The following is a 26,562-nucleotide window of genomic DNA, read 5'->3' as shown; positions in this document are numbered from 1 at the left end:
TGCTTCTTTCCGCTTTTCAATCACAAAGAATGTATTGCACTATGCTCACAGCTGAGCAGACACATTTATGAGCACAGCACTGGGCTTACAAAAGAGCATGTAATTTGGTGGAAGGATCACATCTTGGGCCTCAGGATGGATGTGACTTTGTCCTGGCACAGCAATTGGGGCATACGCTGGGAGGACACACCTGATATCATTGCTCTCCAGCTGGGGAGAACAACTCTGGAATGTGTTCTGGCTCAAACTGATTTTGAAAAAACTACTGGGGGACATGTTTCTCATCATGAGGGTGGCATGGTCAGAGACGCTGGCCTGCAAGATTTAGCAGACTGCAGCACACCCACAAGAGGCAAACAGGGCCCAGAGAAAGGACAACAGGAAAACAGAGACATGGCCGAAGCCGAGAGGTGACTTGATTAATACACATGGCTGTGCAGCTCAGAATATGGCTGAGCTTTACCAAGAGGATGGATGCTGGTGCCTCCTTGTAGCATGTGCCCAGTGTAGGAACATATTAATTTAAGGTCCAGAACTGAAAAGATAACACAAAAGTCATCCTGAGGGCAATTTCTAACAAGGTGAGGGCATCGTGTCTAATCCTCTGGAAGCAAATATGAAACAAGAACAGAGGCACTACCCCAGCGGAAACATCCCAACAACGTACTTGATAGTGGTGCTGGCTGAGAGTTGAGGGCCCCTCTTGATTCATCCCCCAAAAAAGAGACAGGTGATTGCAGGGAAGCGGTCACGCCCAGCGTAATGACTGGCTCCCCGAGAGATGGGAGCATCCAAGAATTGGCAACGGATCAGCGGGATGTGCGCAAATGTACTAGACAGTCCCAGGATGGGAACCTTGGACGTAAAGGAACTAATAAAGTTGCAGTAGGGTTAAAACCCAGACACGTTGCCTGGTGCTCTTCTGTGCAGTGAGCACACTAGGTGCTCCACTGATGAGTTCTCCAAGGAGGTAAATTTAGACACCTGACCACCTGAGGTGATAATCTTACTCTCAGTTCCTGAAAAAGCTGCACCTCCCCGCATACAGCGTTTACTAGAGCAGAGAGAAATCTCAGTTGGACAAGATGTTAACATGGAAACTAGATCACGAATATAGATACTGACAAATGAAATGAGAGCATAAGGTCTCAAAAACATAATTCAGAACCAGAATTAGACAGCTTCATTTTATATATCTCTGAAATCTAGCATAAATACTTGAATGCCTTGCCTCGTAAGGACCAGAAGACACTTTTCATTTGAAAATGGCCGAAAACATAGTAAGCACAACAGATGCACGCTTAGGGTCCAAGCACCCTGTACAGAAAGGGAGGACCTTTGGAAACTGCTAAGCTCATGAACTGCAGAAGTGAACTGATGTCTGTTGAACAAGCTTTAAGAATAGCAATGAGAAGGCAGCAAGCCAAGGGAAACCAGAAGAGGATATTCATTTGTCATGTGAGAGACATTAGCAAGAACATGAATACCAAAGCAGCAAGAGAGATGGGCTGATCTATCGTGTAAAGGCAACATATTTATTTTCTCCTGGCTTTAAGACTGACTATACAGATTTGGAAAGGAAAGAGTTTCTGCTGATTAAAAATAAATAAATCTTAATCATAGTCGGGGAGGAGTCTTATATCGCACCAGATTCAGAGTAGTAACAAGTACTCTGTTTTCGGTTGTTCCAAAGAACTTCTCAGAATAATGAAGAGTGCTCCAGCCTTCAACAGACTGAGAAGAGACAAGAGCTAAACCCTATGATATTTTCAGGACAAAACATTCTCCTGACTCCATAGCTAATTTATTTTTTGCCTGCAGGATGCTTGCATCTACTAATCTCTATGTTTATGGCATATTAAACTTTTGTTATATCCCAGTAACTTAAGAGACAGGATCATTTACAGTTTTGGCTTGAGGCCTTAACTCCAGAAATTACCCTGACCTAAGAAATAACCAAGCCCAGTATTTTTCACTTAGGTCAATAAAAAACGAAAATTGCAAACAGAATTTTATAGGGTGCCACAGAATGGCATTCATAATATTCCTGACCAACATTAATTTAGTCCCGTTGAAATATATAAGCAGCATCTTCACATGGCAAAACAATAACTCTCAAGAAATCAATCATGTTAGTGATAATCATATATAATGGACCTAATCCACTGTTTGCTGGGTTGTGCAATAATCAGAAATAAATTATGTTCATTTTAAAGTTTAGGAAAAAAAAACAACCTCATGTTAACTGGGGACCATCACGTTGCGCATGTCACTAACCTAGGTTACCCTGTGCTATCTCTCTGATACTATGACACCCTGTGATAGTATTATGGTTAGTTTATCCACTTCCTTCTCATTTGCTGCACCTTATTTCAGACTGAACTGTAAACTCTTCTGGACTTCATCATTTACAGTGTTTTTCTAAGAGCACCCGTCACACTGAGGTCCTCATCCAATTATCTTCTTGAACTGCGCCCCGTTTTGCTGGGCATTGCACAAACACAATGGAAGGGATGGTCCTTGTTTTAACTGACTGGATAAACAGAGGGTGAGAGAAAAGTAGTACTATTCTCCCGCTTCTATAAATGGGAAACTATGGGACAGGGATTAAATGACTGCTCCCAAAGTCACACAGGAAACCAGAGCTGGGGATAGAACCTAGATCTCCCAATCCCAGTCTTGTGATTATGGCAAAGGACCATTCTTCTCTTATGGTCTCTCCTCAGGCCATCCTGAAGCTTTCTAGCACACAATTAAGAACATTCTATGCTATTATAAACTGCCCAGTCCAGTCTGAAAACTGCCCACTAGCCCTACCTAACAACAGAGCCCCTCAATGACCCCTTAAATTCCTCAACCCACTTCATTTCCACTGTAAAGAAATAAAAAGATGGGCTTCACTGAACTTTAATGATCAGCCTCTGGTGCCCATTTTTATTTGAACATATAACAAATAAGACTTTCTATACTAAACAATCATTTACCGTGTGTGTCATTCTCTTGGGCAGTTGCTAAATACAGGTCTCACAGTATGTTCCAATTAATTTTCAAACAGCATGGTGATGTTATTTCACTATTTATGGGTGTTTCAGTAACCCACTGCTATGGTATCTGAGCCTATTAACTTCTTTAATGTGCAAATGTCAGACACCCAACTCATTTTTTGCTTTTAAATATACAGTTATTGTTGGTCGAAAGTCCCTCTTCTCAGCATGGCACGGTCCCATCTTTTCAACAGAAAAAGATGAATTAGAAAATAAAAAGGCTTGAATTACAATGGGTTTCTAAACTCCAACTTCTGAGAGCAGTCTGCAAGCTAAAAAGGTGATGTGATTTATAATCACCAATGTCAGAGACCAGGTTTTCACCCTGCTGTGAAACTGACTTCAGTATCAGAAAAGGAAGAGTGGTGCATTACAGTGTATGTGAGAAATGTTTAAAATATATGGTCTTTCTGACACCCATGTCAAAGTAGCATCTCCCAGGTGATTTGGTGCATAGACCAGCATTCTGGAAGTCATGCCCATCACCATTTACTAGTGGACTGAGATCATTTAGCTTAATTAGCGCATGACATATTCCTACATTGCCATAGATTTAACCCAGATTTGTAACAAATATTCACAAAGTAGTTTGTCCCCACTGCACAGGGTTATGTGATCACGTAACTTGAGATGTTCTCATAGCACATACTCCCTTAATGGGGCAGTGTTAAGGTTGCCAGGGGAATTCTCACTTTCCTACCACTTCAGGGTTAAATATTACACTTAATGTTACCTTGACTTTTGCAGTATCAGACTTTAAAGAGATCCCAACACAAAGTCATTTCACTTGAGACATGGAGCCAAAGATAGATCTTCGTGTAGCAACAACCCATTTCAAGGTTTCCCCCATAATTCACATACGCCTTCCATCAGCAAACAGGAGACTCTTATTGACCGGGACCAAAAGAAACACCAGACCAGATCAGACCAGAGGTCCTTCCAGTGCATGATCCTGTCACTTAGAGCACCCACTGCAAGATGCTTCAGAGGAAGGCTACAAAAAACCTGTAACACTCAATATGCTGCAACCCACAGGGAATTTTCTCACATAACCTCAGGCAATTAGTGGTTGGTTTATACCCTGAAGCATGAGGCACTATACGCCTATAATTCACTTTATCTTAGCCACTGTAACCATGAATTTCTCTATATAAATGTCTTACATTCCCCAATAAACTCTTTGGTGGATATCTTGCAACAGTGATTCCCACCCATTAATTATGCATCACGTGAAAAAGAATGCCCTTTTATCTATGTGACTTGTCTTGCCTTTTAATTTAGTTGAACTAGATGTCCCCCTGTTCTTGAACAAAGGCAAAAGGAAAACTGGAGTGAACAATTTATCTTCTCTATAGTAGTCATTACTTTACAAGCCTCTTACAGTCTCTTCTTATTCCACACCTCTCAAAAACCCATTAAAGTGCTACATGACTGCTTTTTTGTTTTTATTCCAACAGGGTGATTTTCAAAGGCGCTGATGGCAATTAGATGCCTATTTGAAGGCTCTGTGAAAATCTGCCTTCTAATCTTTTTCACTTCTGAGACAAATGAGTCTTTCCACTCCTCTTCTCTTTGCTATCTCTTTATTGAGATGAGGAGAACAGATATGAAAACAATATTCCAGGAGAGGGTGTGCAGTTGATTTGCGCAATAGCATGAGCGTGTTTTCAGGATTCATCTCTAGGCCTTCCTTAACACAGATAAATATTTGGTTTGTTTTTTCAGATCACAGTGAGGAGACTTTTTTTTTCCACTGAACATAATGACAAACCAAATGTATCCCATCCTCTCTCAAACCTTGAGCTACAAACCTCACATCCTTCCTCCAGCCTGAACTCTAGCAACCTCTGCTGTTGCAGATTGCTGTGACTCACTGTTCACTCATCCCAAAATACACTGGTGCAGCGTGTTTTGTCTAGAACTTGCTTTACGAATTTTACACCCAGAGCACTACCCCACAGCCAACTGAGTGGGTAAGCAAGCTGCCGATAATCCTGTTCTTCCCATTGCTGAGTCCTGTGATCTGCACTCTCTGCAGCTTTTGGCAGAACAGTTGGCAATAAGAGACAAGCTCTCCTTTACTTTTCCAAAAAGCCAAGAAAAAAGGAAGTGGATCTCTCTACATCAGTGTTTCCTGTGGAACACTGGTTTTCTGTGTGATGTGAATAGGTGTTCCGTGAAAAAAATGTGACGTTAGTGATATTTTTCCTTCTAAAAATATGAAATATGAAATTATGTGTGTATCAAAAATACAAAGGTATTTGAATAGTATTTAGATTGTAGGCATATTAATACTTAGAATGCATTCATAATAGTATAGTTGTTGCTATGCGACTTGTGCCGAAACAATCAGAATCGATTTGAGTTGTTTCGGCATGAGAGGTATTCAGAGAAATCATGTGATGCTGCACCTACTCTCCAGCATGATTCCTAACGTTAAGTGTATTTAAGATCGAAGGATGCAAAAACAAACACTCTTCCCATTAAAAAACTGTCACGTTATTTTTATTTTCCACTAGTTTTTTGTTAAAAGAATTATAAAAACACAAAATTGAAACATATTTTTCCATACCTAATTTGTTTTGCATTTCGTTTTCATAAAAATGTTCCTAAGCTTTTAATGAAGGACGGTCCTTTTTGAACAATATGGTCCTTTCTATTTTTGTACAAAAGAATCACACTATCCATCCTTCTTTCAGCTGTTATCTTGAGGTTTTGTTTCGGGTTTGTACTTAATTTTTAATTTTTATACTTAATGAGAGGGTTGCTAACCATCCTCCCACCAGAAGGGCATTAGTTGTTCATTCACATTATTTTCTTTTTTTATTTTTTGTTCTTTGTAAAATAAAAGACATCTAAAAAGCCTAGCTCTTCTAAATCAACTTTTGAGCATCACATGCAGCAATTTTTTTTTGTTATGAAACTCTCCCTCCTGGCCCCTGACCAGCAGATATAGGTGGAATACATACAAGTTGTGTCCCAAGCCCAAAAATGCTCCATGGCCAAATTAGTTTGGGAAATGCTGTCCTACACTGTCAGAACTGCAGAGTTTCTCATTTTTCCGACACTTACTAGCAAAGGCCAATACCTTTAGAAAACCCCCTGAGGAAGTCCAAGGGCAACACTGTCATATGAAGGCCAGCATCTCAGTCCCACTCCCAGTCAAACTAGACAGAGCACCAAAGAGGTGAGAGGCGGGTTGAGTAAATATCAGAACAGTAGCATCTGACGCTGTTTTCATACCCTGTTGCTGAATACATGTTTATGTCAGTAGATTGAATTATGAAGGGTTGTTGTAGCTGGATAACCATATGGAATATATTCAGTATGAGTAGCAACTATCATACTGCCTACCTTTCAAAGCATCTCCCCACCCCACCTTTTCCCTTCCCAAGTGTCAGAAACAGATATAGTATTGGAGGGGTAGCCATGTTAGTCTGGATCTGTAACAGCAACGAAGGGTCCTGTGGCACCCCATAGACTAACAGAAAAGTTTTGAGCACGAGCTTTCGTGAGCACAGACTCACTTCATCAGATGGTGGTCATGGAAACCTGCAGGGCCAGGTATAAATAAGCCACAGCAAGGCTGGGGATAACAAGGTTAGCTCAGTCAGGAAGGGTGGGGCTTACTACCAGCAGTTGTTCTGGAGGTGTGAACACCAAGGGAGGGGAAGCCGCTTTTGTATTTAGCCAGCCATTCGCAGTCTTTGTTTAAGCCTGAGCTGAGGGTGTCGAATTTGCAGATGAATTGTAGCTCAGCAATTTCTCTTTGGAGTCTGGTCTTGAAATTTTTTTGCTGTAGGATAGCCACTTTTAAGTCTGCTCCTGTGTGGCCTGGAAGATTGAAGTGCTCTCCTACGGGTTTTTGTACATTGCCATTTCTGATATCTGATTTGTGTGCATTTATTCCTTTATGTAGAGACCGTCCAGTTTGTCCGATGTATATGGCAGAGGGGCATTGCTGGCACATGATGGCATAAATTATATTGGTAGATGTGCAGCTGAACGAACCCACGATGGTGTGGCTGATCTGGTTAGGTCCTGTAATGGTGTTGCTGGTGTAGATATGTGGACAGAGCTGGCAACAAGGTTTGTTACATGGATGGGTCCCTGAGTTAGAGTGACTGTGGTGCAGTGTATAGTTGCTGGTTAGGATTTGCTTCAGGTTGGCAGGTTGTCTGTGAGCAAGGACTGGTCTGCCTCCCAAGGCCTGTGAAAGTGGGGGATCATTGTCCAGGATGGGTCATGTTGCACCAGGCATGGTAGAAAGGTGATAGGCGGAACGAAAACAAAAGCCAAGCTAGAACTGGGGTAGTGACTGGTGTGTGGCTCTTGATTGCTCCATCAACATTGTTGTTTAGGCCCCGATGGGGGTTTTGATGACTCTGGCCCTGAGTCTGCTGGCTATGGTGCTTTCTATTAGTACAACCCCTTCTCCTACTGGTATCCCTCTGTTGTTGAGGGAATTGTCTGAATGGAGGCCTAAGAGCGAAGTGTCAACATTGGGTTGCAGGAGTGTACAGGCAAGCAAGCTTAAGCTGGCCCCCAAGTCTTTCAGGTTGTAAAGCCTTTTGTCTGTCTTTTCCAAGAACAGGGATGGCCCCTCAAAGGGAAGGTCCTAGATAGTTTGTTGGACCTCGTAGGGGAGTCCTGAAACTTGTAACCATGCCACCCTACGCATGGCTAGCCCGAGGCCACAACCCTAGCGGCAGCATCTACTGCATCCAGTGCCGCCCGCAGCACTGCCCTGGATATGAGCTTATGCTCCTCCAGCACCGCCTTAAAATCAGGCTCACTCTCTGCTGGAACCAGCTCCAAGAAGCGGGATAAGGAACTGGCCATGCTGTATGCGTACCTGCTAACCAGAGCCTGCTGGCTAGCAATCCTTAACTGCAGGCCTCCCGTCGAATAAACCTTCCTACCGTACAAGTCCAGGAGTTTGGCCTCTCTGTTTTTAGGGGAAGGGCCTTGAAACCCTTGTCTCTCCCTATGATTCGCCACATCAACAACAAAGCAATCAGGGGGAGGGTGGGTGAACAGGTGCTCACTGCCCTGGGCAGGAACAAAGTACTGATGCTCTTTCCTTCTGGCCTTGGGTAGGGCTCCCGTTGTCCTTGCACCATGTAGTAGTGCACACTAAATGGGGTCATCATAGATTGTCTGCCCTGTGCAAGCTAGTCCAGTGCCAGGAATGGCAATGGCACCATAAAGGGTGACTCTTGCCCGGTGCTCTGCATGGGCGCTTATGTCTGGGGTAGTCACTCTGGTAGAGGTGAGGACTCCTGGCACGGTGATGGCCCTGACACCATGATCTGTAACAGGCCCTGCGCCTCATCTGAATGCCTCCAGTGTTCAGGGCAGCCTCAGACAGCGCTGGCTCCTGTCTCACACCAGCGTCAATGCCCGTACTTCATGACTCAATTCATGGTGAGATCTGGCAGATGTCTAGGAGGACTCTCAGTGCTTTACCCTGTCTGGGGACTGGCCTCATTCATGCGAGGCCCCTTTTTCTTGCGAGGTACTGACTTCTGTGTCACCTTATAATGCTGGGTGCCGATGCCTGGTCCCAACATCGGAAGCTTCCTCACGGCACCAATGATGCTGGAGTGCTCTACACCGAAGATGCACCACTCTGAGCTCCTGCAGGGGCATGTCCAGATGCAAGGCCACTTACATTAGTAGGACTTGTAAACATTGTGCTCTGTCCTTTAGAGTCCTAGGCTTAAAGGCCTTACAGATTGAGCAATGGTCATGAAGTTGTGCCTCATGGAGTGCGGGTCACTCTGGGGCACTCGTTTGCCACATTTTGCACAGGTTTTGAAACCTGGATAGTCAGGCATTCCCTGGCACCAAAGCTCTGAGAGGGGTTAAAAGTCCCACCCCGGCTCTCTGTCAACTAAGTGATAACTATTTACAGGTGATTCAGACCATCTAAACTATTTACAACTATTTACACTAACAATTACTAAGTAATTTACAGGTAACGGCCACCAGCCCAACTACAAGAGAAGAGAGAGCTCCAGCAACTGACAACATGGCAAGAAAGAAGTGAATGGGGAGCAGGGCAGGTGATGCATATATTGGTCACCATGCAGGTGCCACATCAGGGGGCACCGCACCAGCCCTATGGTGACTGGCTAGGGCAAAAATACTTCTGGCAATTAGTCATGCACCAGCGCACACCCAACTCGAAATGCACGTGAGCAATCATTCAAAGAAACATACTTTATGGAAACACATGAAACTTGGCCACACCCATGATAAGTGGTCATCTGGCTAACAAAAATCATGCCAGATTATGGATTTTGATAGACAAGTCAATTCCGGATTAGAGTGTTTCAATCCACAGTGCAAACAAAAAGCTCAACTGATATAATTAAAGAACCATGCTAAAATTATGACATGTAAAAGAGGAGAGCGAAGGACCAGAAATCCATGAACCAAAATTCAAGTTAATAATTACATTTAGTTGGTAAACCAAATAAGGAAGAGATGGGCTATACCAACTATCACTCCCTTTTTGGGTCCTTAAATAAAGAGACTTTAAGGAGAAGAAAAAATGGACTACTGGAGTGAACTTCACTATTATGACTGCCAACTCCATCTTCACCTGAGACCCCCAAGCTCTGTCATCTTGATCCTGAGATATATCATGACCAGGACACAGGGTAAAATGACATTGTCACTATCTTTAGCTGAATCCAAACCACCATGTGGGATGTGAAACTTTGTCTCCCTACAAATTGCGTCATTTTGCTTCGCCACCTTGTTTCTTCTCTGCCCCTTTGCCTTCTGTGAAGTAACAGGCTAGCTTAACCACACAAAGCTGCATACTTTCCAATACTGCTGTAAATCTGTGACCAAAAAGAGGGGAAATAAAAGCTGTGCCCTAAACTGCCTGATGTTGGCATGAGTTTGTCAGGTCTTGGAATAGCTAATAAGACCTTTTGTCTGCCTGCACATCTTCAGCACCAAAAAAAAAACAAGTGAAAGTCAGCACCAGACACAAAAAGCTGCATTTTTCTGTCTGTGCTATTCTTTTCTCTTCCCTTCTGTGTGTGTGTGTGTCTTTTTTTGTCTTTTAGGAAACAGAATCAGACTAACTTAAGCCCATCTCAGTTAACCTCTTCTCTCCCTTTCCCCCATTTAAAAAAAGTTACAGGTTGCACCTCTCAAATCTATGACTCTCTTGTCCAGCAACACCTGTGGTCCTCCTGGACCACGGATGTTCCAGGACAAGAGAATCCTGGGGCTGGGGCCGGACTGGCATCCATGAGCCAGTGCCCAACAGCCCAGCTGGAGTAGGCCAGGCCAGGGCTGGGGCAGAGCTGGAGGTCACCGCCTCAACACAAGGCAGCACAGGGGCTGGGACCAGAGCCTCCACTTGCCCTACGGCAGGCCCACAGCAGCATGGGACTGGGGCTGGAGCTGCAGTCCCACAACAGCCTCTGGAGAGCCCAGGCAAGAGCTGGGGCAGCATCTGGAAGCACGGGGCCATATGGTAGCAGATCTTCCCAGTCCAGCAATTCTCTTGTTTGGGACCCGTCAGGTCCTGACCGTTCCGGATCAGGAAGGTGCAACCTGTATTAATTACTTGATACCATCTAAGAGAATGTCAAACAAGAGTTACTTTTTCCTTCTAAAGACTCTCTCCAACTAAAGAGAAAGGGAACAAGGGAGTTTGTTAAAATGAAAATCTAATTTCATACTTTACATGTCAAAGGTTTTAATTGTTGCTCAGTCTAAGAGCCATGTACATGAGATAAATGCTATTTGAGGGTCTCTTCACAGAGGAACCTGGATGTTGGAGCTCAGGAAAGGAGTCCTATCTATAGGGGAGAAAGTCCTTAGGAGAAAGGCAGCTACACCAAGTTCATGGGGAAGGCTGAGAGATTTCCGATTAGAGTCATCTGCTTAGAAGGATCCTGAAGGGAAACAGGCTCACGATAGGTGGGTCTCTTATATGACTGTCAGGAGAGATTCTGTGGCATTATTAAACCTGCCCCCAAGCAAGGTGTTGCTATTTGAGACTTACTAACCATGCTGGGGTGGGCTGGAAATTCCAGAGTGTAATTAAACCCAAGCCACCACCAGAGAAGGGGCAACTGAGCCATGGCCCGAACAGCGGTAAGACAACTCTGTGATGCCCAGTTTATACAAGAATGAGCATTTCAGGGGCTTCCTCCAGTAAAAACCAGGCACACATTGATGTTTAACCATTATTATTCCTGTGTGTCAGAATATTTCCATGTTCCTGTGGAATCAGCACAAAAAAGGTTTGTTTATGAAATGGAAACAAACCATTATTAGATTTCTACATTAAGCTTCCTTATTTTATTGTATTTCTGTTCTTGATTTCAGAGCAAAATGGGAAAAGCGTTCTCTCTACCAATTTTATTTTCTACTCCTCATTAGGTTTTTTTCCCCCAATATATGTAATACTCCAGTGATTCCCAACCTGTGGGTCATGATTTGATTTGATACGAGTCACCAGATGGGAGGCTCCGAGCCATGTGGCTCTTAAAGGTGCCATTTGTGGTCCTGATGCTGCCGCCTGACTCCTCTTCTGGCTCCAGTCCCTGCCCTGCTGTGCTGAAATGGAACACAATTCAACTGGTTTAACAGCCAGCAGGAGGGATCCCACCCTGAAAACAACTAAATTGAGTCCCATTTCAGCGTGGCAGGGCAGGGAGCTGCCCCACTGCAGGTAGGGAGTAGGAGGGCTGGGGGGAGGTGGGCAGAGAAGAAGGCAGCAGCAGCCCAGTAAAGGCGTCACAGGAGTCTGCAGCAGCAGCAGCACAAAACTCCTGTGTGAGGTAGGTGATGGGCTGGGGACTGAAGGGGGTTTAAGCCTTGGGACAGGGGGGTGGGACTGAGAGCTGGCCAGGGCTCCGTGCCTCTGCCAGCTCCCAGCTGCGTGGCTGTGGGGGTTCTCTCCAGCCCTCAGGCTGGGGATCCCATGGCTGGAGCTGCCTGCCAGGGCTCTGCACCCCCGCCGCCTGCAAGCCATGTGACTGCGGGATCCCCACGCCCTCCCGGCTGGGGATCCCATGGCTGGTGCTGCCAGCCAGGGCGCTGTGCCCCTGGCAGCTTCCAGCTGCAGGTCTGCTAGGGTCCCCATCCCCCGCACAGGTTTTTGGAAATCTCATGCGGGACAGGCAGCCCTGGCTGGGGATCCCAGGGGAGGGGCTGCCTGTTCTGCATAAGTTTTCCAAAAATCTGGGAGTCCTGAGAGGGGTCTATGCCTGGGGGGCAGGGGTGGAACTGAGGGGTTTAAGCCAGGGAGCAGGGGAGCATTTTGGGGCTGAGAGGGGTATAAGATGTGGGGGCACTTTTCCCAGGGGAGCCCCCACCCCCTAGTTTTGAATTGCCTTGGATGACAAAGTCTTCCTGAATTGTCAAAATGGGTCCCTGTCTCAAAAAGTCTGGGAACTGCTGTAATACTCTGTAAACCAATGTGATTCACTTGTGATTACACAATATAATTGAAGTCAAAAGAATCACAGCCTGCACTGGGAACACTGGTAGGGTTTTTGCCATTGAAATGGCAAGACAAACACCACCCTTTTTGTGATCATTCAGCAACAAAAAGTTGTGTTTTTTTTTCTTTTAAAGGGACAGTCACCTTAAAAACTAGATAAATCCAAAGTATATTATAAACAGTGTCAGGTATTATATCCCCCGAAATGTCCCATTGCACTTTTTTTGTGTGTGTGGTTTTAAAAATCACTTTTTTAAAAAAAGGAATTTCTCTTCCAGTTTGTTGAGAGAAATGTAGGCACACAAGGGAAACTGACTGCACACAATGTGCTTTTATGCACAATGCAAACCGAGGAAATACAGAGATTTGTCTCTTTCAGTTATAACTAGCTTTAATTGCTTTTCTGGCAAAAGAGCAACATGTTTCAATGTTAATGGTTTAGGAACAGAGTGGTGAGCTTTTAAACGAAAACAATTATTTCAAATAGAACACAGATTCTCCAGTGGTTTGGGAAGAGCCACCTTAGATGACATAATGACAACTGGGACTTGACCTTATCTACAAGGACTAGACACTCAGGGTGAGCATCATATTCACTGACAATTCCTCTCACCCACGTTAAACATATTTCTTAGTAAAGATAAGCACTCTGTGAATGCATGTCTTTAAGCATTCCCCCTGCAATCTCTGCCATTCAAACCTCACTGCAGTGTGTTAGTGCAGAACCAGAAAGTGAAAGCATGCTGTTTTATTTTCACTCCTTACAGTTTGCAGTGTGCAACATAAGGCAAACTCTTTCATATTCAGCAGCCCTGGGATCAGGAGGTTGTCAGATAGTCATATATTCTGGACAATAGAGAAGTATACCACGCCATGCATAACACTAAAGAAACACAAGATCAGATAAGAAGAAAAACAAAAATGTATGCAGAGTACTTTATTTACCAACAACAGTAGCGCTGTACACTGTACATGTATACTGCATTTGAGGTATTTATTTGAATTTATTTTCACTATACTGTATTTATGGAAAACATAACTAAAATTTACAAAGAGGTAGCCATGTTCGGCAGTATCTTCACAGAACAAAAAAGCAGTCCTGTAGCACTTTAAAGATTAACAATATAATTTATTAGATATTGAGCTTTCGTGGGACAGACCCACTTCTCCCATCTGGAAAATCCTGATGAACGATAACTGAGATGAAGAGAATTTAACAGAGATAGGAAAAAAAATGAAATAAAAGCTGACAAATCAGCTAGATAGGACAAAGGATGTCAGTAAGGTATCTGATACAGTTCCGCATGGGGAATTAATAGTTAAATTGGAGAAAAAGGAGACTAATATGAGAACTGAAAGGTAAATAAGGAACTCGTGAACGTGGAGACTACAGTGAATCACGCTGTAAAGCGAGCTGTCAGGCTGGCGGGAGGATACAAGTAGAGTTCCTCAGGGACTGATCTCATGACCATTCTTTTTTTTTTTTTTTTTACTGACGGTGCAAAAAATGGCACGTGCAAATATAACTTGCAGATGACGTAAAGTTGGGAGGTACTGCAAACACAGAGGAGGACTGGAGTATCGTACTAGATGATCTTGTAATCTGGAGTAAGAGAAATGAGATTAAATTTAACAGTGCAAAGTTACACAGTTAGGGACTAAAACCAAGAATTTTTGCTGTAAGCTGCATACTTATCAGTTGGAAGGGACAAAGGAGAAGAAAGACCTGGGTGTGTTGGCTGATCGCAAAATGACTATGAGATATCAAAGTGCTGTGGCTGTGAAAAACACCTATGTAGCCGTAGGATACATCAAGGGAAGTATTTCCTTTAGAGGCAGAGATGTGTTAGTGCAATTATACCAGGGCATTGCTGAGACCTCATCTCATCTGGTCTTACATGTTTGACAAAAATGAGCTCCAACTGCAACAAGTGCACAGAATGGCACCTGGGATGATCCAAAGAATGGAAAATCTACTTTATGGGAGGAGACTCAGAGTCCAGTTTGCTTAGCCTTTTCAAAAGAAGGCTGAAAGGAGATCCATTTTTCCTCATAAATACGTCAGAAGAACAACTATCAGGGAGTGAAAAAGAGTTATTTAAATTAAGGACAGTATTGGCACAAGAAAACAATGGATATAAATGGGCCAGGAGCACATTTAGGGTCAAAATTAAAGGTTTCTAACCATCAAAGGAGTGACGTTCTGGAGCAGCCTTCCAAGGGAAGGAATGGGGTTAAAAAAAAAAAACCAATGGGATTTAAGACCTTGGTTAGATAAGTTTGCAGAGGGGCTAATGTAACTGAACTGACTACACAGTGGCACTAGGCAATACTCTCCACCAACTGAAGACAGCACACTAGATGGGGAGAGATCTGTGTTACCTGGGAAAGAATTCTCTGTAATAACTGGTTGGTGGATCTTGCCCACCTGTGCAGAATCTAACTGATCGCCATATGAGGAGTGAGGAAAGAATTTTCCCCCAGATCTGATTAGCCAGAGGCCCTTGCAGATTTTCACCTTTCTCTGCAGCATAGAGCACAGTTACTTGCAGGTTTAAACTAGTGTGGATTTTACATAACTGGACATTTTAAACCATGATTTGAGGACTTCAGTAATTCATTCAGAGGTAAGGAAGTGGGTGAGGAGTGGGTGGGTGAGGTTCTGTGGCCTGCAATGTTCAGAAAATCAGACTACCTGACCATGACCCTTTTGTCCTTAAAGTCTGAGTATATGTCACCCGTCTGGTAAGAGGCCATCAGTTTTCTTAATTTCACACCAGGATTGCTTGGCAAAACTCGGGGAGACACTGGAGATGCCTGTGTGCAAACTTAACACTAAGATACCGCATCGTTTTAAACAATTCATATTTGGAGGTTATCTTTGCTATCCAACAGGCTAGAAACTTGGTTTCATTTTAAATGCAAGCTTATTCTGAATAATTTGCTGGTGAATTTCCACTCACTCATCAAGAGAAGTATCCCATCTGCTTGACAGGATTTTTCCCAAGTGCTCTCAAATACATATAAATAATACTCTGCATGTGGTCCTTGACTCAATAAGGAAAAGAACATGCTAGATATTATTAGCACACAGTCTCCAACCTTCACAACTTCAATTACAGTATATCAAACATCTGTTTCGACAAACAGGGCAAAACAATTTTTCCTCACTCACACAGATATATTTTCAGTATGGAAGTAAAAAAAGAAGCTGCTGTTGAGGTAAGTGAATACCAAGAAAAGTACAGCGTTGTTTAAAGTGTAAAACAAGCCAAGCACAGCCATTCTTGCTCTGAACTAAAGTATGAAATAGGTGAAACTTATACACAAGACAGGAGTTTAAGCATGCACTCTCCATTACCCTCCCGATTTTAAAAGTTTCTGTGGGATGATGTTTGTTACCCTCTTTGCCTGTGTTTAACACCATAAATAGTGTTCATTGCCATGAAAAGACACATGGAAGGGACAATGCTCAGCGTCAGATTTCAAAAGACTGGCCACTTGGGTTATTAGAAGTCAAAGAATTTTAAGGATGGTCTGTCTACACACAGTTTGTATACAACTTTAAATAAATGGGTTTAGAAACATATTGCTGAAGTAGTACAAACCGCTAGGGTGGATGCAAATATACCTGTATAAAGGTACATCTGCAGAATTCAGCTCATCAGGTGACCATAAACACATTTATCATGATAAATCTGCAACTGCAACAGCAGGCTGTAACCACTTTAATGATATCAGTATAAAAATCACACACACACACCAACTGACAGTTAAATTGGTACCAAAAACTATGTGGACCAAGCCTCACACATTTAATTTTCAATATTTAATGCTCTTGGTTTCCTTTTTGTATTTTTCTCAACAAGGACAATGAAGGTTGACTCCCCAGCTATTAGTCACTTCCAGCTTCAGAATTACCAGACATTAATCCAGTGCTGCAAGGTTTGAGTCAAGTAAACCCTTTACATCCAAAGCAAAAACTCCTTCCAAAAGAGTTTAGAATATAATATGCAAACATTGATATTGTGCTTCTTTGAAATGTGACACTCCTTTTAACTGACATTATTGCTGCAATGTTATCATAAGTTATATCAAACATTGCCTTTTTCCCCTCTTCTACAGAAACATAGGAGTTAGAGATGAACAAGATCGTCTGTAACATCTTTCTGAGGTCAATGTAGAATAGTTTACTACCTAAACAATGAGACTACTAACTATCCCTTAGAAGACCAGATGACAGCCTACTACACATCTCACTGTTAGGACTTTTTTTTCCCCCTCATGTTCAGGCTGAATTTTCCCTGTTCTTAATATCTTCCTCTTGATGTCAGTTATAAAACCAACGTACAGTAAAAGCAGTGTTATCCAGCACTTCAGCAATTGGGAAACTCTAAAAACTAGTATTTCTGATATCTCCCAATACAAATCTTCAATCTAATTACCAGGACTGATGCTGAAGCTAAATGGAAGAGATGCCAAAGCTATTCGGAACTAGAGTTATTACCAGAAGCAGTCGTATATGCTCAAGTTAGCTGAGAAGAGCCAAATGCTGTTTCTTCTATTTGTATCCGTCACTGTGATTGGTAGGTTTACTACTCCATGTATTGTCCTGTGTTTATCATAAAATAAAATACTGCACAATTATGGCATTCAAAATACCAGAAAAAAAGATGAGAAGAATAAGAAAGTTGTGTTGACATTAAAACAGAAAACAGGTATTTCAAAACTTGTATTCCATTGGTGAGCATCACTCTTAGTTAACCAGAATTTTGACTAGCTGTCATCCCCAATTCCACCAACATACCAGATAACGTAACCGTTACTGTATCTCAATAAATAATTCCCCGGCATCCTGTTTACATCCTTCACATACTTCATCCAAAAAAAAGGATATAGATATATTCCTAATTTGCAACTTTACTATTGCAAAGATAGTTTCTGAAAATTAGGTTTACATTTAGGAGAATCTAAGGCAGAGGTATTTCACATTCACACAATGTAACAAAGTTCACCTAGTAAAACAAGTAATTCAGACTCTGAACACCTTAGAAGTAATGGAATTACAAAATCCAGTTCTCTTGTCACCCTCTGTACCCAATGTTGGCTATTTGAAAAAGAAAGTGGGATCAGTTTCAGCTTGTTCAGAGATAGCCGTTTCGCCTGAGCATAAGAGTCTGCCTGTCTGCCTCTCACTGCAGGGACTACCTCTTATTCAGCAAGATCTAGTCCTCCAGATTTTTTACTGATGGGCTCAAGTGTTTGGAATATCAGCAAAATTTGCTCAACATAGCTTGGAAACAGGTATCCTCTAAACTTGGGGTTGCTTTCAGATCATTCCCACTAGATACAGAGACAAATCTTCCAAAGCTGCACCCAGAAGGGCACTCAATGCAGGGATGGGGAACCTATGACCGGCAGGGGGTGTCCAACCTGTCTTGATCTGGCTTATGAGGCTCAGGGCTCCCCTCACTTTCAGCAGTGGCATGATTGGGCAAGACTCCAAGTCTTGGCACCCCCACCCGCAACCCTCGCTTGACTGGAGCGCCAGCTCCCCGCTGTGGGAGGCAGAGGGGGAGCAAGCCTTGTAGGACAGATCACGGCAAGCTACGTGCTGCATTCAGGTGCCGGGCTCTGCCTGGCATGGTGGAGGAAGTGGCTCTGTGGGCTGCTGTTCCCCCTCCCCACCCAGCAGGGTGAACAGCAGCACAGGGAGGCTAACACAGAGCTCTGTCCCTGACCTGGCTTGCAGGCTCCACCCCGTCACTGCCACTGGCCAGGAATCATGGCTAATGGGAGCAGCGGGGAGTGACTGCAAGTGAAGGGTGGGCTATCCCCTCGAGAGCAGCGCCAGATATGCAGTTCAATCCCCTGCACCTTCCCACACCCCTCTCCCACCCAGAACCTGCACCTGTGTCCTCCCTTCCACCTGGACCCCACGCTCCCAGCCTGCTCCATCCCCACACACTCATCCCCACCCTGCTCCTACACCCTATCTGACCCTGTACCCCTACACTCACTCCTGCACCTTCCCTCCCACTCAGACCCTGCACTCCCTCCCCTAAGCCCTTCCTCCCCCCTAGATCCCACACACCCCTTCCTAACCACCTCTTGCACCCAACCTCCTGCCGAGACCCCGCACCTCCACTCCACTCCCCAGCAGCATCCTCAAGAACCAAACCTTTCATTTCTGGCCCCACCCCAGAGCCTAGGGGGGCTCCATAAAATCTACTTGCCCCAGGCAGCCAGAACAGTTAATGGGGCACTAAAGGAAAGCTAGGGCCTTGGCATCCCTCCCCTCATGGGGCTGGAGTTTGAGGGAAAAGAGATAAGCCTCTCTCCTTTTTTTAACTTCCTCTTTCTCACCTGGGACCAAGTCAAAGTGGTTTCTAGGGAGAAAGTGGGAATATGCTGAAGGAAGGATGGGACAAGGAATCATCCTTCTGGTTACTGCCAACCCAGCCCTGCCTAAGATTACTTGTTCTGAAGAGTCCTAAAAATTGTTCTAATGAGGTGACTTTTCACCTTTGGCGTGGACTAGGTTGCTCATAATGACATGTATTAAAGAAAATTTCACAGCAGATATTCCTCCCAGCACCATGCTCTTCCCCTCTGCCACCACCCACTTTGAGAACTAAAGTACCATGTATATGCTCTGTACTGAAATGCTGAGCAACAGAGTGCAAAAATTTCCAGAAGGGGCACTCACGCTAAGTCTCCTTGCCCAGTATTGCTGCTTCCTACACTGGATCTGGCTAAAAGAAATCAGTTTGTTCAAATGCAAAAAATGAATAGATTCCTCAGTCTTTCACCTCTCTCAGAGAGCAAATGTGCCCTGCTCCTCAGGATTTATCACAAGTGGAGACGTTTTGTGGTATTAACAATATTAGCACCATATAAATAAATTGAAGTGAAAGACCTTATGTCTCAGTTGTAACAATCAGAAACACTTTCGCCAAGCTTAGATTTGGTTTTGGTTGATCTGACAAAGTACTTCTGTTCTATTCACACAACAACAAACCTGATGACATTCTTGCAATAAAGAAAAGTAACGAATCACTTAAAACTAGCCCAACTCTGAAACTTGTCAAATACGAATGAGATTTTGTAAAGGCCAATCAAGAAAGAAAGATTTCTACGATTGTTTTTATATACACCATCCTTTGCAGTCAAGGCCTCCTGGACTCTATACTAAGTCCCAAGAGCTATCTCTGAGGTAAAGTCTCCAGACTCTGTGGTGCTTTGGTGGAAACTTTGCTACAGCTGCACACACATTTTAATACTGAGGTTTTTACATAGCTAAATATGAAACTGAATCGTACAATCAGTGTCGCAGTTTCAGTGATGTTTTCACCGATTCCCAAGGCCAAAAGAAACCAATGCGATCATCTAGTTTGACCTCCTGTGTGACACAGGCCACAGAACTTCCCCAAAATAATCCTTATGAAATATGCAGTTCTCACACTTCTTTTATTCATTGTGCTGCTGATTTATTTTTTTCAATTGATACTGCATAACTGCATCATAGATGTTTTCCTGTGGAGACTGAAGGGTTTGGAAAGTAGGCAGAGAACCACCTCTCTTCTGGCAGCAAGAGGGACAGTCTAGGAAACTGTGGGATAAACACAATTACTCCATATTTCTACTGCAACATTCAACAGTGAAATAAGTTGATGTTGATACGTTGATGTTGAGTGTAGGTTTCAGAGTTGTCCCATTCACCTCAGTGAAGTGTTATTTTACACTTCTGAGCTATTGTTTCAAGTTTTCTGAATTAGGAAGATACTGCTGGATTCTTTACATTCTGCTCATGTTTTCCAGGTTCACTCTGCAACCATAAGGACTAAAAATAGCTTGGTTAAAAGAAAGCTTACATATCGGAACACAGCCCTGCAGCAAGGAGCAAATTTGCTGTGAATTCTATAGCTCCGTGCCCCAAACCCTGCCTGTACTGTTGCAACCCAAACACTGCAGCACTGAGACTGCAAAAGTGAAAGCATCTATAAACAGAAGCTGATGACTTCATACAAGTCAAGAAAAATGCAAAAAGGGAGCAAGAAGCATACAACCACGACAAGCAAATAACATTTTTAAAATTCTCTCTGTTTTAATAATACGTTATGTGATTGATAGCACAGGTAATGCAATGTCTATTTAAAACATGATCTTTTAAGCTGACATGCACTTTATTTGAAAAGGCTTGAGAACTATCCATGTGGCCTTGTGTTCATCCTCCTCTGACAATACCAGTGGTCCTCAAACTTTTGCATGTGTGTCCACTTTCCTACACCAAGTGTCTTAGTATGCCTCTCCCCCCCCTTATAAATTAAAAACACTTTTTAAAATATTTAGTGCTATTATGAATGCTGGAGGAGAAGTGGGGTTTGAGGTGGAGGCTGACAGCTCATGATCCCCCACATAAGCTAATGATCTGCAGTTTGAGAACTCCCTTGCTGGGCATATATCATTGCAGAGAAGAGCATCAAAAGGCTCAATATCCCAACGAAACACACAAAACAACAGCAGCTTTGCATTTACATAAACTCTTCCATCAAGGAAGGCTTTCCCAACAGCAATGGCAAAGGTAGGATTAGGTGTAGGCAAAGGTGGAAGAAGGAAGGAAATGGAGGGGCTAGTGGCCTGATTCTTCACAGTTGCACTTCATCAACTCTCCTCCTTGAAGTCAACAATCATGTAGCATTTAAAAGACTAACAAAATGATTTATTAGGTGATGAGCTTTGGAGTGGACTAGGTTGCTCATAATGACATGTATTAAAGAAAATTTCACAGCAGATATTTCTCCCAGCACCACAGACTTCCCCTCCGCCACAACCCACTTGGAGAACTAAAGTACTATGTATATGCTCTGTACTGAAATGCTGAGAATCAGAGTGCAAAAATTTCCAGAAAGGGCACTCATGCTCAGTTTCCCTGACCAGTATTGCTGATCACCTAAAGCTCATCACCTAATAAATCAGTGTTAGTCTTTAAAGTGCTACATGACTGCTGTTTTGTTTTGTTAAAACACAGACTAACACAGCTCTCTCTCTCTCTCTTACTACTTGTTGAAGTTGGTTGCAGCTATGAGCACTCAGTATCTCTTCCAGTCAAGCCAGACATGGCAGACAAAGTGACGCAGGAAGCCCAGGACAGGGTGGGGGAGAGAACTCCAACATTCTGACTCCCCGTCCTGTGCTTCAATTACAAATTCATAGGAATATGATGATATGCAACAGCACTCATAAAGGGACTAAGTAACTCAACTGCAATTGTAGCCCACACATATACCTCCTTCTCCCCACTTCTCACCTTTGTTCCTCTGTACCCCATTACCCATTTCCCATGCACAACTCCTCCGTTACTGCATCCCCTACACGGTCAACTCCCTTAGGAGCCGACTGCCTCCCAACACCTCCCACGCTCCAGAAGAAGCTGAGTTAACAGCAAGTTTCCTCAAGTACAAGAAGAAACCTTTCTTAACGTTTCCTCTGAATGCAAGGGGAAATATGGGCACAAACATTAAATAACCAAGTAGAAAGCCAAGAATAGTTAGTATGACCAGTCCGCTGTCCTACCGCTAAATCAGACCAGCCTCTTCAGCAGTGTTCTCTTTCCGGCTGCACTCTACTTCCCCCAGAAACTCCGGTGTTACAGAACCCCAGATTCTAACTCCCTTAATCCAACTGGTAGGACTGGAGCTATGCTGCTTTTCCCATCCTCCCGTAGTGCACTGCTCCCAAGTTCAGACCTGTGCTTTAGCATCACTGAAGTTCCTCCTTTCTGTTGGTGCTACAGGAGCACTGGGGGCAAAGTAGCCCTAGGAAGGCGGGGGACACACTTCTTTCCAGGGCCAGGGAACTGACTTATATTAAGAAAATAATCTAGATTCACATGAGAGCAGTTCAGCCCCTGGCCCACGGGGGCCCAGCCCGCACAGCCATTGCTGGGCTGGTCCGTTCTCTCGTTGCCACGAACTTTTCCACCTCTGGGGATTGAGACACACACCAGCTTGGGGAGAAAATAAGCAGCTCTTGTAGCCAGGTGGTAACAGGGGGGCAAATCAGGCCCTCCCCCATTTCCCACCCTCCCCCTCTGCAGCCCTCCTCCCCCTGCACAACGCCCCGATGCTCTCCCCGCCCATCCTATGCTCTTTACACCACCCTATTCCCTGCATCCGCTCCTGCCCCGCACCCCCGGCTCAGCCCTGCCCCAACCTGCCCGCGGACCCCGGATCTTACTTCCCCGCCCGCTGCTCTCCCGGCCAACTCCTCAGGCCAGAAAGTGCCTGCAACTTTCCCAGCCCCCCCTGCAGCGGCGCCGGACTCACCGGGGGCCGGGGCCGGGGCCGGGGCCGGGCAGGGAGCTGGGCCGAGCTGGGACAGCACCGCAGGACGCGGCTCCGGCGGCTGCCAGCGGAAACAGGGGGAGGGGCCGCGGCTGCGGAGCGGGGAGGAGCTGGGGGGCGCCGCGCTGCCCTGGGGGAGGCGCCGGCCCAGCCTGGCCCGGCGTGGAGGGAAGCGGCTTGTGCGCTGCCTCCGCCCGGGCCCGGCCGCTGGGGGGCCCCGGGCAGGCGCGTGCTGAGCCCCGCAGCGGGGCGGGGCGGGGCGGGGCCGGGCTGAACCCGGAGCGCGCCGGCCGCGGCCCTCCCCGCCCCTCCTAGGCTCGGCGCCTCCCGCCGGCCCCCTGAGCGGCGCTGCTGTGCGGGCTGCAGGGCTTGGGGCGGCCCCAGAGCGGCGCCTGCAGCGCCTGCTCCGCCCAAAGCTCAGTGGCGGGCGGGAGGTTAGGGAGATGCGCACACGCGTGTCTCATAGGGCTGGCAGGGACCCCAGGAGGTCACCGAGCCCAGTCCCCTCTGGGCAGGACCAAGCACCAGCCCTGGCAGGTTTTTTGTTAATCTCTTTGCCCCAGATCCCCAGACGGCCCCTCAGAGGCTGAATTCCCCCCCGGGTTTAGCAGGCCAGTGCGCAGACCACCGCCCTGGGTTGCCCCAGGGCTGCCAGCTGGAGCCTCCTGCCCCCGGGTCCCACTCCCTCAGTAGGGACCCTCAAGTCTGTGGGAAGCGCTTTACAGCCATGGGTCTAAACAGGCCGGCAGGGGTCTGCCCCGGTCGCAGATACCCACCCAGCGTTTGTGTGGCTGCAGAGACCCATTTTGTATCTCTGGAGGGCTCTATCCAGCAGCCCTCAGGCCACAGCGGCCTACAGACCAATGACTCCTCCAGCTCCTGGGTATCTGTACACAGGGGCGATGGATGGGGGTGAAGGAGGGGCCATGTGCTCCCCAAAGGCGGGAGAGGAGCGGGCCAGCGTTAGCAGCGCATATACACGCTCGCTGGCGCTGCAGGGAAGACACAAGCTGTCCCAGCTCCAGGGGAGGGGTGGGAGCGGGCCCACACTCCCCATCCGGAAGCAGAGCAGTACAGCTAGAGACTGGCACCATCCCCCACACACACACTTTCCCACAGCACAGCAAGACAGCTTCAGCCATGCCACTTCCTGCTGGGGCGTGTGGGAGCATTCCCACGCCTCCCCTGGGGCAGCATGGCTGGAGGCGCCTTGCTGTGCCTTCGCTGCCCTGGCAGTGAGTGCAGGAGGTGGGATGGGTACTCCTGCCGCAGGCACAAGTGGCCCCGCTAGCCTCTCGGGCCACCTTAGAGAGGGGAAGGGATGGAAAACGGCAGGGAGAAGCAGGGCCTGGGTTGGAAGGAGGATGTCCTATCCTGTCCCGTGCCAGGGCTGAGTGGGGGCATGTTGCCAGTGCCCCTCCTCTGTCTCCCATCTCAGTCACCTCTGTTTGCACACTCCAGGTACTGGAGATAGCGACCCCCTTGGTTATTTCCTTGCTCAACTGGCCACTCTTGTAATCTCTTCTCACAAAAGGATCCCTCCCGCACTGCATTAGCTTTCTGGGTCTTGAGGAGCCAAGAACTGAAGCCAGCATTCAGGCTTCCCAGTGCGGAATTAGAGTGACAATTGCCTGCCAGTTCCAGGAAATCAGCCAGCGTGGTGGACAAGACCCTCCATGGGCGTTTAGGCTGCCATGTCACACTGCAAACTCCTTGCTAACCTGTCAGCTTCTGTGAGCATCCCCCAGACACAATCTCTCTTGCTATGACTGCCAGCAAGCACTGGAGTGTTGTTTGGTTTTGGTTTTATTCCAAAGCAGAGAAGAGCCTCCAACTTCCGTGTAGCAGAGAGACAGCTACCTCTCACCAATGCCTTAGGCCCGACAGAGAGCCCTCAATGGACTTAAAATTCATCCACCCTGCATGCCAGTGGGAAAGCAGCAAAGACGTCATACAGCCTGATATTGCAATAGCTGCTGGGTGCTTCCCCACTGCAAGCGTGGCATCTAGGGGAAATCTTGGCAGGAAAGTGGAGTGCAGAAATGGGCAGAGGACAGTCTCAGAGCTCTGGCAGAAACCCTTGTGATGCCGGGAGAGCTGCACAATTCTATTGCCCATTCCACAGCCTGTAATAAGCCCCAGTGACGCAATGTGCAAGGGAAACTTCTGAGTTCTCCTCCTCCCAGAGTCTCTGCTGACAAGGGGTGCCAATGGGGCAATTGGCCCAGGGCCTAGCAATTCGAAAGGCCCAAGTGGCCAGAACCCTGGGCTGTTTAAATCACCGCCAGAGCAAGGGGCTGCACGTGCAGAGCAGGGCTAAGGGCTGGGGTGGGGAGGAGTGCCACACCCCAGGCAGCACTGTCTTCAGCATCACCCTGTTTGGGGGCACCGAGCCAGGGTCCCTGTCCACATTGCCTAGTGGCCCGCAGAGGCTGTTGGCTCCACTGGTATCACCATCTGGGTATTTCTACAGGAGGCTGTGATTATTCCCTCTTTCACAGAGGTAGCTTCATGTGTATTTCTCTGTCCCCCGTGGCCTTTACCAGTCCCCAGTCAGTAACGTCTGCCCAATGAATTTGGTTTTTATCTCCTCCTCTTCCAGATCTTCAGTAATACAGCCTGATATGGGAAGCCACATCTGACTGTGATCAATGTATCCCCCTTTATTCATGTGCTTATACCATGCTCATCACCATAAAATCTAAGCACTTTCCAATAGTGCATTGAGCAACATGACTAACGTTTGTCACATGTTTGTACTCTCATTCTTCCCTCAAGGGGAAAAGTGTATGCAGCAGAGTGGATTGTTTGATGTTGATAAATGCAAAGTAATGCACTTTGGAGAACATAATCCCAACTACATATATAAAATGATGGGGTCTGTATTAGCTGTTGCCACTCAGTTAGGAGATTTCGGAGTCACTGTGGGATAGTTCTCTGAAAACATCCATTCACTGTACAGCAGCAGTCAAAAAAGCTAACAGCGTTCTAAGAAGCATTTGGAAAGGGATAGATAATGAAATGGTAAATATAATGGTACTGTATAAATCCGTGGTTCAGCCACAACTTGAAAACCGTGTGCAATGCTAGTCAAGCTACCTCAAAATTTTTTTGAAAAATGTACAGAGAAGGGCAACAAAAATGACAAGTGGTATAGAACTGATTCCCTATGGAAAAAAAATGTAAAAGACTGAGCCTGTTCAGTTTGGAAAAGAGACAACTAAAGGGGATATGATAGAGGTCCATAAAAATCATGCATTGTGTGGGGAAAGTGTATAAAGAAGGCTACATTTACACTACGGAGCTATTTCAGGATAGTAACTCCACATCTTGGAAATACCCCTGGTATTTTGAAATATTTTTTTAAAAAAGCAGGCACTCTGTTTCAGCATCCCTCTGCCCCTCATTGTATTTCAAAATTTGGTGATGTGTAGGCAGTGGCAAATCCCAAAATAGCCTATTTTGAAATTGACTCGAAATAGAATACGCAATTTGCACTACACAAATTTCATATCTTATTTTAAGGTAAAGGCACAGAGTAAACATAGTTAAAGTGTTATTTATTTAGGGACCTAAGGGTTATGGTGGATGAAAGGCTGCATATGAGTAAACAGTGTGCCCTTGTAGCCAAGATGGCTAACTGCATATTAGGGTGCATTAGGAGGAGCACTGCGAACAGATCTGGAGAAGT

The 26,562-nt window shown here is 45.5% G+C and overlaps 1 protein-coding gene across 2 annotated transcripts in view; it reads right to left on the bottom strand.

Moving 5' to 3' along the window:
- TSPAN9 (tetraspanin 9) overlaps positions 1 to 23,105 on the bottom strand; it is a 290,330-nt gene extending 267,225 nt beyond the window's left edge. The window contains exon 1 of one of the 2 annotated variants that reach the window (XM_075002810.1): positions 22,854 to 23,105. The gene's annotated coding sequence lies outside the window, so the exon portion shown is untranslated. The remainder of the gene's footprint in view (positions 1 to 22,853) is intronic. The other variant, XM_075002792.1, reaches the window with a different exon arrangement.
- Positions 23,106 to 26,562: the final 3,457 nt, after the last annotated feature.

Source organism: Carettochelys insculpta, chromosome 1 (assembly GCF_033958435.1).
Source record: "Carettochelys insculpta isolate YL-2023 chromosome 1, ASM3395843v1, whole genome shotgun sequence".
NCBI lineage: Eukaryota > Metazoa > Chordata > Testudines > Carettochelyidae > Carettochelys > Carettochelys insculpta.
Note: the sequence above shows the minus strand (reverse complement) of the source record. Positions and strands in the feature narration are given on the sequence as shown.